The sequence below is a fragment of the Amblyomma americanum genome, chromosome 5 (assembly GCF_052857255.1).
Source record: "Amblyomma americanum isolate KBUSLIRL-KWMA chromosome 5, ASM5285725v1, whole genome shotgun sequence".
Lineage (NCBI taxonomy): Eukaryota > Metazoa > Arthropoda > Arachnida > Ixodida > Ixodidae > Amblyomma > Amblyomma americanum.
Window position 1 is genome coordinate 149,091,286 of NC_135501.1, and position 14,186 is coordinate 149,105,471.

The following is a 14,186-nucleotide window of genomic DNA, read 5'->3' on the forward strand; positions in this document are numbered from 1 at the left end:
TTCAAGGTGTGCTTCAGTGTTTCCACGCTGTGATGGCGTAAGGCGACAGCCAATATGGCTGCTTTATTCTGTACTCTCTCGAGAGCATCTCTGAGATTTCGGTGCGAAGGACGCCACTTAATATATTAGAATACAAATACGCAGCCAAACGCTGAGAATGCAAATTAACATACTTAAGCAATAAATTGCCAAACATTACTCAAGTATTGTTCAACAGTCTAGCAAGAAAACAGCAGTTCACAATAGGTGGCGACGTGCACAAAGTAGTAAAGAATATATCTACTTAGGGAAGGTAGAGACCGCTGATCCAGATCATTGGAGGGAAATAACTAGAACAATAAGAATGTGGTAGAGCTCATATGGCAGGTTCTCTCAGATCATCAATGGCAGTTGACCAGTACCCCTCAAGAGAAAATTGAACAACAGCTGTATTTTACCGGTACTCACATACGGGTCAAAAGCGTGGAGGCAAAGGAAAGGGTTCAGATCAAATTAAGGACAATGCAGCGAGCTATGGAAAGAAAATTGATAGGTGTAACGTTAAGAGACCGGAATCGGGCCGAGTAGGTGAGGGAAAAAACGCGGTGTAATGACATCCTAGTCAAAAATAAAGAGAAAGAAATGGGCTTGGGCAGGGCATGTAATGCGTTGGAAAGATAACCGCTTGTCTTTAAGGTTAACCGATTGGATTTTAAGAGGTGGCTGGCGTAGCAGGGACGGCAGAACTTAAGGTGGCCGGATGAGATTAACAAGTTTACGGGCATAAGGTGGGCGCAGCTGGCAAAAGACAGGGTTAATTGGAGAGACATGGGAGAGGCCTTTGCCCTTCAGTGTGCGTAGTCAGGCTGGCGATTATGATGACGATAATGATCAGGAATAATCGTAGCAATGAACACTGAAAGAAAGAATTAAACATCTTCGGTGAAGTTGCGTCCTATTAAAATTTTAGAGAAAGGTGACCCGTCATATTGCGCGCATTCGCATTAGTCCACAGAGCACATTTTCGTACATTTGTAATCCAATGATCTGAAAAAAACGTGTTCTGTGCCTGTCAGAGACAAATAATTTTATTCCAGCAAAAAGGGTTGCCCAAATCACAGTGCTCTCTCCCAACCTGTCACTTTATAGGCAACGTAAACCAACGGTGAAGAACTGATAGAGATAAGAAAATCAATCAGAAAACATCATCACAAAAAAAATCGCTAGAATAGCAGTTTTATAGACGCGGCCCAACAAAAAAGAACCGATGCATAAAGATTATTTTATTAATAATTCAAAAACTCCTGGATTAGATCTGAACACATTTTCCCGATAATATAATCTATGCTGAGCAAAGCACGAAACAAACCAATACCAATTGGCAATTTTTTATTGCTCTACATCTCACGCTATTTTAAAGGGCGGTGGCATTTTTTCTTGAATAAAGCATTATATAGTGGCTAAATATAGCTTTGAAAATTTCTGCTGTGGTTTTAGAGATATTGATCCGAGTGCGCGGAAGTATTGGCTTTAGAAGCAGGTTCATTTAAAACGGTTTGTCTAAACATGTTGGTCGTTCCGTCCTAAGCTTAGTGCAAAAAATTAGCTCTACAGCTCTAATAAAAAATTAGCGCGTGCTGGCGGATGAGGCGGCGGCAGTTGCTTCACGCTGCCTCTTTCTACGCTCTCGCTGCACCGCAGTGCTCTTAGCACGAACCTTTCCCGCGATGGCTATTCGTGAAGCTGAAGGTTCGCCCTTCACGCGTTGTCGCCGGAGCCCGTCCCGGTGCTGGGAGGTCTTCGTCGGCCGCCGTTCCTCTCTGTCTACCACGTCGATGGGCCCCTCACACGGCGGCAAACACAACTGGGACTTGTGTGACCCTCGAGCGCTGCAAGCCTCCTTTTTATTTTTTTTTATTTTTGCATTGGCTTTAAGCCTTAAAAGTCTATGCTTGTCCAGGTTCTCACCTATTTTCATTGATATTTTTATCTTTTTCTAAAAAAGGCTTTCAAATAAGGGTAATAAAAAGGCAGCTACAGCGCCACATATGCGCGTTGGTTTTTTGGTTTACTTTTTTCCCGTGCTTTCCGCAGAGAGAATCTTGGACGGAATCTCTTATTGAGCACTTCGCTTACGAAATACTTTGGTTTGGGCTAGTTGCTTCATAGCTGTAGATGATGTCAACACTGCGCGAAAAGAACAAAGACGAGAGAGGCACAAGAACAAAACAGACGCAGCCGCTCGGCACAGAGAGAAACGCAGAACCGATTAGACGGGCTCACGTGGCCGATCACCTTCGTGGCATCGATAGCGAGAAGCTAGCAGCGTCGCTGCGTTTACCTCCTCTTTCAGTCTCTCTGTCGGCAACAGCGTCCCTCCTTTTTCTCCATCTTGTTCTTCCCTCTTTGTCCCATCGCCGCCCCTCCGATCGATACTTCAGCTTTCTCGCCTGGCCCCTTCGACTGGTGACCTTGGACAGGCTTCATCCACGCGATGGCTCGAGGTCTGCTCCGAATAGCAGCCCAGGGTGTGAAAAACGCTATTTCGCAGCACCCGATATCTGCCATGGGAGCACACGCGCAGACAAAATCAAGACGCTTTAGACAGTATTATAGCATAATAAGACATGACTCTGATGAATACCCTTGTCTGCTTGGGCAAAATAACACTATTTCGACTTGTAGAAAACTTCGCATTTTCTACATTTAAGCCTACATCCACCACAAAAGTACTTGTTGCATATCCGCTGGTCTGAAAGCAAAAGGAATTTGTTTTGTTTAATCATTCATAAAATCTAAGAGATGTTCTGAGTTTTGAAGTAGAATTTCAGGTCGGTTCGTTTTTTCGAGGAAGGTTTACGAACCCTTCCCCTAGGGTCATTCAGCGTGGAAGATAGGCAGGAGGCGTGTTTGTACATGATGACCACAGAGCATATATTTACAGCATACATATACAGAAAGTAAAACGGGATGAAGAAATGAATTTACAAAAGAACAAACTTTGCGCTACTTTACTCATCGACCCGACGGCTTAGAGCCCAGGTATCACCAGGTTACATGCTAACCATGGAGCCCCAGCTCAGACTGGACTCACTTCCATCCGTTAACTTGCGCTTTTAAACATATAATTATCAAAAGATTAAGGGCGGTCATTTTCAGTGGCTCGCCCTAAGCATCAATTCTCCAATCAAAAATAACATGCGAGATGGGGACAACCCCGTGGGTTGGGCTTAGCCTCGAACCAGGGTCTCGTTAACAACACAAACAAAATCAAAAACAAATACGCAACCACGCTCTCTCATGGAAGAGTAACCACACGCTCTCCCTTCGGAGCTTTTCTTCCCACTTTCCTCAGGGAAACCGCGATTCCCCCCCCCCCCCCCCCTTCTTTCTTCTCACGTTGCTCGTCAAGTTCTTGACACTGATGCGCGCCCACTCCTCATCAGTTCGTGTCGCCCGTTAGCAACACAAGAGGAAGAGAAAGAGCCACGAAGCCGTCACACCATCGACGCCGGGACACTCGGCTAATAAGAATGGATGTATTTATTTGTCGCTCATTGCCAGAAAAACACCGCAATTTCCCTCTTGAGTGCTCTTTGCCGCCTCGGCAAACCACATAAGGAACGGCCCTGTTTTCTCACACCTCGGGTGAGTACGGCATATTTGCTTTAACAGGTGTTCGTCATGCCGTCCTTGAAATACGCCTTAGTTTGGCCACGAGACACTGCGGATGGCTGTGGGACATCGGGTGCCTCTACGACGATAGCTTGCGTCGTAAGGGGGTCTCCAAGACGACGGTGGTGCGTCAAACGACCCTATCGATTTCCCGCATGCACTTTGCTTTCGGGGGTTCTCCCTTGTAATGGTGAGCCACTTCCGCGTGTGCCCGCATCCTGCAAAGGGACGCAGCTGGAAAAATGCGGCGGCCCTATACGCCCTCCCTAAGAGTATAACAGAGCTTGCTATCAGCTCGTTTATGCTTACTAATAAAGAGGCCGCAACAATTTCACTTCACAAATGTAAACCTCCGGGGGCAGATTTCGCCTGGTTACTCGACACTTCGAGAACCACTCAAAGCAAAATAATAAAAAGTCTATAAAACGCAACATTGGTGCATGCTGGTGTACAGCTCTGGTGAACGGGCAGCCACATTACGCACTGCGCAGGGTCCACATCCACGAGCACAGACGCGCACACAAAGCCGCATTGTTCATCACTGTTCACAGGTCTTCGCGCAACACTCACGATCACCAGCTCCATGCCGACGCCATGCAGAAGTCTCTTCGTAAGTGCCCGACTTTAACACATGGCACCCCGCTCACCGAGCGTCGGTTAAACGGGAACATTCACGCCTTGTCTAGACTGGCATGGTGGTACCGCTAGTCCGTGACTCCCATGTCTAGTTGGGGAGCCTAGGTAGCGCATCTGCATTTCCATTCTTAGTGCCTTTTCTGTGTTTCATCGTTATGTTATAACGCTGGAGTGCCAGCGTCCATCTAGCCAATTTCGCCCCCAGGAGTGCACGTCGTGAAGTATGAGAGGGGGTTGTAGTCAGAGACGACATTGACTATGGCGCCAAAGAGCCAATAATCGAACTTCTTCAGACCCCATATAATAGCGAACGCTTCGCGCTCTATGGCCGACCACCTCGCCTGAATCGCGTCGAAGCGATGACTCGCGAACGAAATAGGTCTTTCTTTGCCGTATTCTGTCATTTGTGCCAAGCAAGCCCCGGCAGCCGTCACTGATGAGTCATTGTAAAAGCAATACGGCTGATGAAGTTACGGAGTGCTCAAGGCCACGACTCTGTACAGCGAGTCCATCAGCTCTTCTAATGCGCGCTGCGCATCTTCTGGCCACGGGACCAAGCTGAGTACACCCCACTTTATCAAGGTCGTTAGGGGGCCAGCTATATCAGCGTATCTAGGGGTATACTCTCGATAATATCCACACAGTCTTAGCAAACTTCGCAGCTCTTTCTTCGTGTTAGGCTGCCGTAAGCCTTTTATCGCGGATATCTTCTCAGGGTCGGGTGCATGTGTCCCTGAACCGAACCCGCTATGTGTCCTAGAGAGCGGATGTGAGGTTGTCCTACGTGACATTTCTCAGGGCTAGACTTTAGTTCGGCTTTTCTAAGCAGCCAAAAAGTAGTATTGATGTGCTCTACGTGTCCCGGCCAAGTATTGGAGAAAATGGCTATATCATCGAGATATCCAGTTGTATAGGCTAGGCTTGGTGCTTAGATAGGAGCGTATTGGCTATTCTTTGGATGGTCGCTGCAGAGTTCTTTAGCCCAAAGGGCATGACTGTCCACGCATATTTCTCCTCATGCGTCCCAAATGCGGTGAGCGCTTGGCTGTGCGGGTCCATCGGTACCTGCCAGTAGCCACGCCTTAAATCCACTAGCGTGATAAACTGCGCGCGGCCGACCCGAAAAATTAGCTCCTGGGAGTTAGTCATCGGAAACGCGTCTGAACGAGTTCCTGCATTCAAAGTTCTGTAGTCAATACACATTCGCATCGACCCAACTTTCTTTCCCACGCACACAACTGGGTGTGCAAATTCACTTTCCACAGGATAAATTAATCCTAACTTAAGTAACTCCTCCACTTGGCGGCTTGCTTTTTTCTTGAGAAGTTCGGGCACCCGATAAAGAAAAGCTTTTTTCGGTTCGAACCCTTCTTCTAACTTAATTCGGTGTATGCTTAATTTGGTCATTCCTGGCTTGCCATCGAAAAGTGAACGGTGCTTTGTGAACAATCTTCGCACTTTATTCTGCTCCTGCTCACGCAGGTGGGCTAACTTTTCTAATGGTATTAGCTCCTCGTCTAGTAGAGGTGGCGCAAATTGTGGCGAGCACTCTACTTCCCCAAACTCATGATCATGTTCAAACACCACACCAATATGGCTCAGCCTTGCGTAGTACGGTCTCATCCGGTTGGCGTGCACCACTGAGCAATTTCCTTGTTCGTTCTCTACCCTGCACGAATGTTGTCTCTCACAACCAATTACTATGAAGGGACAAGCCACTTCGGGGCCATCTTATTGGTGCGTTCTGTGTCAAAAATGAGCATTAGATCCCTCACCTTAAGGATTTTATTCCGCGTCCTTCTGTTGTAGGCTTCTGCGTAGCTAGCCTGTCACGCCGTGCTTGTGAGCCCAGCCATACTGGCCGCTAGCTCAAACTTCTCCCGTAGCTGTTTCATGAATTTAGCCGATTCCTCTCTGAGCGTCACTGGTACTCTCACTTCTGCCCACGTTTGGCGAAGAACTGTGAACGGACCTGTCAGATTTCGGCCATACAAAAGCCGAAGGTGTGCTACGCCCGTAGTGTGGTGGGGAACTTCGCGGTAAGCCTAGAACACAAAAGGGATCACTTTATCCCAATTGTGCGGGTTCTTTTCTATGACATGAAATGGAATATTCATTAGCACCCGATTCCACCTTCCCATGGCGCCATTGGCTTCAGGATGTTTCGGGGTATAAAATCTATAGGAACAACCTAATTTTTCTAGCATCAGCTGAGTGAGTTGAGCCTTGAAATTTCTTCCCAGATCCGAACAGACTGTCAGCGGAACTCCTGTTCGACTTTATATTGTCACGCCCTGAGGAGCCATGTAGGCAGGCGTCGGGGAGAACTCAAGACTGAGAGCTTTTAATTAGAGAGCAAGGGTCCAGGTCACAGAGCCAGAGTGCCTTGAGAGGCAACCACCGCTTCGTCGATGTTTCGACTAAGTGTGGAGGCCGCGCGGCGCGGTAGGCACATGGCAATATGTCTAATATGGCGCCACACGCAGCCCTTGCAGTTAGAGAATGAAAGCATCCAACTTCTGGCCATCTCGTGCATAAATAGACAAGGAACAAAGCATAATAGTGAGCCCCTCTATCAAGAGGCCTTATGACATTCACGTTGACAACCTTAAAGGGATGTTGAGGCCTAGTCAATAGGGTGGTGGATATGTTGTCAATGTGACGCCTTCTGAGCGGATTTGGCACCTATGTCTAGACTGGCAGTACTCTGAAATCTCTTTTTACATACCGGGCCAATAGCAGCTGTAATTTATTCGGGCCTTGGTCTTTCTTGGACCCAGGTGTCCACCCCACAGCGATTCCTGCGCCAAGGACAGAACTTCATTTCGTCTCGCTTGGAGAAGCACCAGTTGTCACAATTTAGTACCCGCTATACAGTCCCAATGGTGTAGCAATTCATCAGTAACTAACATACCCGCCTTTCCGTGCTTAGAATTTTCCTATGCCTTCCTCAAGCTCTCGTCAGCGAGCTGCGCTGCTCGAAACATTTCTCGCTGGCTAGACAGCAAAACTGCATCTTCTCTCTCACGTGGACCTGCTTCCTTCCGCGGAACATCGTCGTTTGGTGACCTGCCAACTTCGCATGTCAGTACCTCACAATTCTGATTTGCCGTGTGGTATGTTCTTGATTTGCCGCTATACTGAATGCAGTACTGGTACATGTTGTGTGCCCTATCGCTGTTCTTTTTCAGAAGCTGCCAGTCTTCTGACGACAGAAAACAGTGCACCCCTCAGTAAACTCATTGGTGAGGGCACATACTATGCCTACCTTTTGAATGATCGTGTTCATGTATGCGATATACTTAGAAGGAAAGTCGCCAATTTCGCCTGAATAGATCTGTCGAAAGCCATCACTAGCTTCACTGTCCCCGATGGTTCCATCCGCGCCCGTGGTGGTATGCTCTCTGTTATTACCGTGATTTCGCTACCCGTATCAAGCAATTCCTCTGTGCAGACATGGTTGCATACAAGTTGCACGAACTGTAGTCTCGATGCGGCTGCCCTTGAATTTTGCATTGGCACTCCAACTTGAGCGGTTGAAACCGTGCCTTGGTTTACCGCTGCGTTATTTACTTTTCTCCCATGTATCAGCGCGACCTTGTGCACCCTCTGCCTGTGCCCATATGCTTGTTTCTGGCGCGCATCATCTCGTGTTGCTCGCGGGCAATTCCAAGCAACATGGCCCAGTACATTTTAGTGCCCAGTGCAGTTTAGTGTGCACTTTTCAGCACTGCACTGTTTTTGGCCCGCTTGCTGTACTGGCGCTGTAATCTGCCTCGCAGCCCGCCCTTTACCTTTTGCTTGCTCGAAAGTTTGTAGGGCCTCTGATATTTTTTTAGGCTTCAGCCAACTCACTACTTCTCGAAGGCGCACATATTTAATGCCCTCCGGGTTGAGGCTTGCCTTAATGCGATCGGACACCATGAGATCAGTCAAAGCCTCTTTTGAGTCTACCTCTTTAGCCTGGATGTAGTACATTAAATACGTTTTCACGCGAGACGCAAACTAAGCCCACGTCTCCTTCTTCCTTTTCGATGCTTTCTCAAATCTTTCTATGTACTCAGTTGGAGTGAGTTCTAATTCGTTTAGAACCGCTGTTTTTACAGCCTCATACTCCGTGCATTCGGCTCTGTCAAGGCTACGAAGTAAATACCGGACTCGCTCCGTTAGTGCCGACAAAAATACGTGCACTTGACTACTGTCTGGAACATTGAAGGTAGTGAAAATCTTCTCCACCTCCTCAAGCCGCAGTGGTACATAAGCATCGCATGGCATTCCGTAGCCCTTAGGGACTTTCTCACAATGTGCTATTGAATCTGAGCCTATACACCGTTCATCACTCGGTCCCGACCCAAGCGGTGACAATCGACCATTCGACTGCCCAAGCTCCATCTGCTTGAGTGCTAGTCGCTCCCTAGATTCAATTTGGCGCATTTGTAGCTCCATTACAGCTTTTAACTCAATACGACGAATAGCCATTTTCTCTGTACAAGTTCCTGTAGCGTCTAGGGACAACGTCTGTCCCTGGTCGCCAGCCTGAACCTGCTCTCCACACTGAAATCTTCCTCTATAGTCACTACCTCGTCGTGATCCATCCCCGTTTCTACACCGCCCTCTAGCGAATTCTGCTCCTTGCGACGATTCGACCTCATTTTATTCTCAGGTATGGAATCGCTATCTTGAAATGGCCAACATTCTACTTGTCTCGACCATGGGCCTCACAAACTAACAACCATGATTGCCTCAACCAAACGCAAAAAATCCCACTCACCCGGCGCAGATCTTCTGTTGTTTGTCTGCCGGCCAGAGCCCGGATGATGCGTCCGTTCCATTAGCGTTGGCAGCACCGGAGGTGGAGTTGTCCCCTGACAGCTCCTCGCTGCTCCTTGTCGGATGGCCTGTGGTTGTTACTGCGATGTCTGTCCTTCGTGATGAGACGTGCCGAAGCCTGTCGTGCTGCGCCACTAGAATTTCAGGTCGTTCGTTTCTTCGAGGAAAGTTTACGAACCCTTCCTATAGTGTCGTTCGGCGTGGAAGATGGACAGGAGGCGTGCTTGTAGATGATGACAGCAGAGCATATATTTACAGCATACATATACAGAGATTAAAACCGGTAGAAGCAGAAATGAATTTACAAAAGAACAAACTTTGCTTACTCATCGACCCGACGGGTTACAGCCTAAGTAGCACCACGTTACATGCTAAGCATCGAGCCCCAGCTCAGACTGGACTCCCTTCCATCCGTTCACTTGCGCTTTAAACCCTTAATTAAGAAAGGATTAAGGGCGGTCATTTTCAGTGTCCCGCCCTAAGCATCAATTCTCCTTTCAAAAATAACGTGCGAGGTGGGGACTACCATGTGCGTTGGGCTTACCCTCGAACCCAGGGTCTCGTAACAACAGAAACCAAATCAAAAACCAATACGCCACCACTCTCTCTCAAATAAGAGTAACCACACGCTCTCCCTTCGGAGCTTTTCTTCAGACTTTCCTCCGGCACATCGCCACTCCCCCCTCTTTCTGGTCAAGTTGCTCATCAAGTTCTTGACACTGATGATTCCTGCTCATTATCAGTTCGTGTCGCCCGTCAGCAACACAAGAGGAAGGGAAAGGGCTACGAAGCCGTCACACCACCGACGGCGGGACACTCGCCTAATAAGAATGAATGGGCTTATTTGCCGCTCAATGCCAGAAAAACGCTGCCGTTGCCCTTTTGAGTGCTCTTTGCCGCCTCGGCAAACCAGATAAGGAACGGCCCTGTATTCTCACGCCTTGGGTGAGTACGGCATATTTGCTTTAACAGGTGTTCGTCATTTCCATGTTTGAGATACGGCTGTGTTTGGCCGCGAGGCACTGCGGGACGCTGTGGGACATCGGGTGTCTTTTCGACGATAGCCTGCGTCATGAGGGGTCTCGTCAATATTGCGGCGGTGTGTCAAACGACCCAATCCATTTCTCGCACGCACTTTGTTTTCGGGGGCTCTCGCTTGTAATGTGGAGCCGCTGCCGCGTGTGCCGGCGTCCTGCAAATGGACGCAGCTGGAAAAGAGCGGCAGCTTTACACTTGCTTAGGGAGATATTAACATAATCATGTGCCAAAAAGAAACGCCAAGGTCTACTAAATATTCTGCAGTTTTGATGTTTAGGCGATCAGATGCCAAGGTAGTAAAACTGCATCTACTAAATTTATATATTTTGCTGTTTTTGCTGTATGCAGGGTGAAAGGCTGCAACCCATCGTTGAGGCCAAGTAGAGATTCGAAAAATACATGTGTCGCAACAGTAAGTTCTGGCTCCTTCTCATTCGTAGATGCTCCAACAGTTATTCTGTGGTAAATCCCAACGATTTCACTAGTGATGTTCTATTTGTTGAATTTCACAAGGACTGGTGTGTTAGGAAATATTGAAATGATCAACGCGCTCTCGCTCAAGATTCGCTCTAGGATGTGGTGCCTTGATAAATAGAATATTCAGGGCCAGTCCTTCATGAATGTGCCCTGGTGGGAACACAGAATTCTTTATTACTGTCAGTTTTTGTGATTACATTGCCTTGCTCAATAACTGAAAAAGGAAATGCAAAGCACGACTGAAAAATCTGTACTATCCTCAATCTTTTCTAAAGCGCGTAGATTTTTACGACGGGCAATGAAAGATAGAAAATTGTCAGGGAATAGATCTATCTAGACCAAATAGTAACCACGAACCCGGAACATACGAATGAAATCACTACTACAATGATTGGGATAGAGTTCTTATGAAAGCTATTCTCAAGTCATAAATAAACACTAGCTTGTGTGCTTAAGGAATAAAGAATAGCAACAGTTTTAGCTGCCCAGTGCGCCTCTATGCGGCGGAAGCGTGATGGCTGATGAAAAGGCTGGAAAATAAGTTGAGGAGAGTGCTGCGGGCTACGGAAAGCAAAATAATAGGTGTAATGTTAAGAGAGAGAAATAGAACAGAATGGGTCTGGGAAGAAATGCGAGTTCGTGGTGAGAAAAATCGAAGAAAGAATAGGCTTTGGTAGTACTTGTAACGCGAACATGAGATAACAGTCTTTTAGGCTAACGGAGCGATTTCCAAGTGAAGTCCAGGGAGCGTAGGAAGGAGAAAGTCAGGTGGGTGCCCACAGCTGGTAGAAAAAGGGTCAACTCGACGGATATAGAAGGGACATTTGCTTTGCAGTGGACGTAGCTAGGTTGATAACAATAGCAATGATTAGTGAAAATTTAAGAAGCCATGTAATGGAGAATTAGCGGAAACTATGTCAATTACGAAGACAACAATTTCACGGAAGCCTTATATACTAGAGAGCCGAAAAAAAATTAAAACAGAGTGTCGCCATACTGGTTGTTGTAAAAAGTACTGTGTGATTAGATTCGTTTAAAATTCATGCTCAACAGAACAGATAATGATGTTTTATGCGTCTTCATGTTAGTGTATTTTGTACCATTGACGATATTGCTTTTATTACCTTGGGCAGAAGAAATAAATAAAATTAAACGTTGGGGGTTATATGAAACAAATTTGCAATATTCGGTGTATTCATCAATGCCACAATTTTGAACTTTATTGGTGGAAATGATTTCAACTTTAACTATAGTCATCTGAGCTAACAGAAATCGTTTCTGTGTTGAAGAAGCGGCGGCCAAAACAAAATAGCCCATCGTTCTATTTCGACCAATGCCTTCTGACCTATCAGAATTAAGCTCTATTGAAGAAACCTCGACCAAGTCACAAGAAGTCGATAGTTTTATTCAATAATAGTTCAATGGCCCGCGAAGTGGAAGTGACAAGTCTATACGGCATTGGTTTCTATTAAAAATAATTTATGTCGCCTTTTCTCTCCGTGCCGGGTTTTTCTCACAGAAAAAGGCATTCAAATATGCAATAATCGAATTTGAAAATTTTCCTGCCAGGCGATTGAAATCGTGACATCCGTATACCAAAAGGTACTCCGTAATCACCGTTCAGAATAGAAGTGGGTATTTCCTACCCTCAGGAATCCATCTGCAAAGCTTTCGCTCAACGCAGTGCAGGTAACCACTGAAAAAAGCGGACCTGCCGACTCAAGTATTTAATTTTTTCTTCTTTATAGCTTATCAAATCTTCGTCTTCATTAACTGTAACAGACTTCATAATAGAACGCGCTGCTCCTTTGATACAGGCTAAATACATTTGGTCTTTATGTCTTTTCAACGCCGTACAAAACACAGAAAGGAAATAGAACACAGCATGCGACTTTGTGCAAAAGTTATAAAAAAGACGTGCATGTTTCATCCGCTAGTTTCAAGACCAGGCTATAGGGATGGGTTGACGCGTGGCACTGATATTTATCGACCTTGTGCTTTGGCTCCTGAACGCAACGCTGCCTTCAAGAGGCAACTCCCATGCTCTTAATGTCCTATATCGCGGCTCGTGGGGCTGCTGCCATTAGCTGCTCCTATTCCATGCACATCACAGATTAGGAAGCAGAGCATATCGACCAGGTGGTCGTCCATTAATTATTTCTTGTCGTCGGACAGATGAACCATCGTATAAAAAACCAGCGCTAAAAAATACAGACCGAGGACGAGCGTTTGATGGCATCCAGAGAAGGAAGCAGCATGTTAACCTCACACGCTCACACACTTGAGTTGAAGTGGTTTACATTCTTTGTGTTCATGGGCCTCCGAACAGATCTTGCAACGGCGCGGACTGTGACAGATATTCGCCATGAGACCAATCCGCTCACGCTTGAAACATCGGAGAGGACTATATAAGCACTCTTGAATCGGATGACCTTTAAATCCCAGGTGCACCCTTTCCAGCATAGGGCGATCATTTCTGAATGTGAGAATCACGGAGTAAAATGACGGGACTCCTCCTTTCCATCCTCTTCGCGCCGGAGTCTTGTCTGACGTTTAGCTGGTATCACTCCAGCGTCTTTCAAAAACGCTAGGAGCTGGCAATAACTCCACTAATGAGGTGCCTTACGTATATTACTTACCTTCGTTGTGTGTGTCTCAGGTATGAACGGCGCAACCCCTAGGCCGGCCACATGAGATAACAACAGCAGACGCTTGGCAGCAGCGAAGCAAGCAACACTAACAGAGAAGCTCTCTTATTTGTTCACTCTGAGTGATGTTACTTTTTTTTGGCGCTGTCCTGATTTCCGGTGACCCGCTGTGCGGATTCACCTGCTTAAAGTTCCGGCCCTCCTTTAACAGGCGAAACACTAGTAATTCTTTCAGGCTGTTTCTTCTTTTATATCACTAGTGAAAACGGTGCCTCTTCACATCCCTTATCCTTTGGTTCTTCACTGAGCACGTAGTCAAATGTGCTATCATATCTGCAGCTGTCCTGCAGACGGGGCTTCTAGCTTGTTCTTCATATCTTCCTCGTATTCATTCAAAACTCTTGGTATTGTTGCTGAAGCTCCTGCACCTACAAGCACCAGTAATGTGGGCTTGAAAACGTTAGGCGGCACTTTCGGGCCAACAGGCTCTTGGGTGCACCCAGGTGCGCCGTTAATGGTGCTTTAGATTACCACGATCAGCATTTGGTTCACAGAACTGGTCCCGGCCACGGACCACCTTTGTGGGTAAGGGCATGCAAAAACAGAAGTAATCACTTCGTACCTCGCATCCTTTGAACCTGATTCTCTCGGAACGTCTACCTGTTAACACCAGGGCCAGTGAGCTCACAAAACGAACATCAGGGATGCTGTTATTGAAGGGGTAAGTCAGATAAATACTTCGGTGTCATAAAGACAATTAACTTAAATGGGATGAGCACACTAAATGCACCATCAGCAAAGCGGGTAAACACATGGAATCATAGAAAAACAAAACACACTACATGACAACACCTGAAACAAAACTTTTAAAGCACAGCACTCTAGTCAGACCGCAGCTGGAAT

The 14,186-nt window shown here is 46.7% G+C and overlaps 1 long non-coding RNA gene across 1 annotated transcript in view; it reads left to right on the forward strand.

Annotated features, from left to right (window-relative positions):
- LOC144135143 (uncharacterized) overlaps positions 1 to 10,572 on the forward strand; it is a 55,850-nt gene extending 45,278 nt beyond the window's left edge. Inside the window, exon 3 of the long non-coding RNA XR_013315391.1 lies at positions 10,507 to 10,572. This is a non-coding gene — a long non-coding RNA (uncharacterized LOC144135143). The remainder of the gene's footprint in view (positions 1 to 10,506) is intronic.
- The last annotated feature ends 3,614 nt before the right edge of the window (positions 10,573 to 14,186 follow it).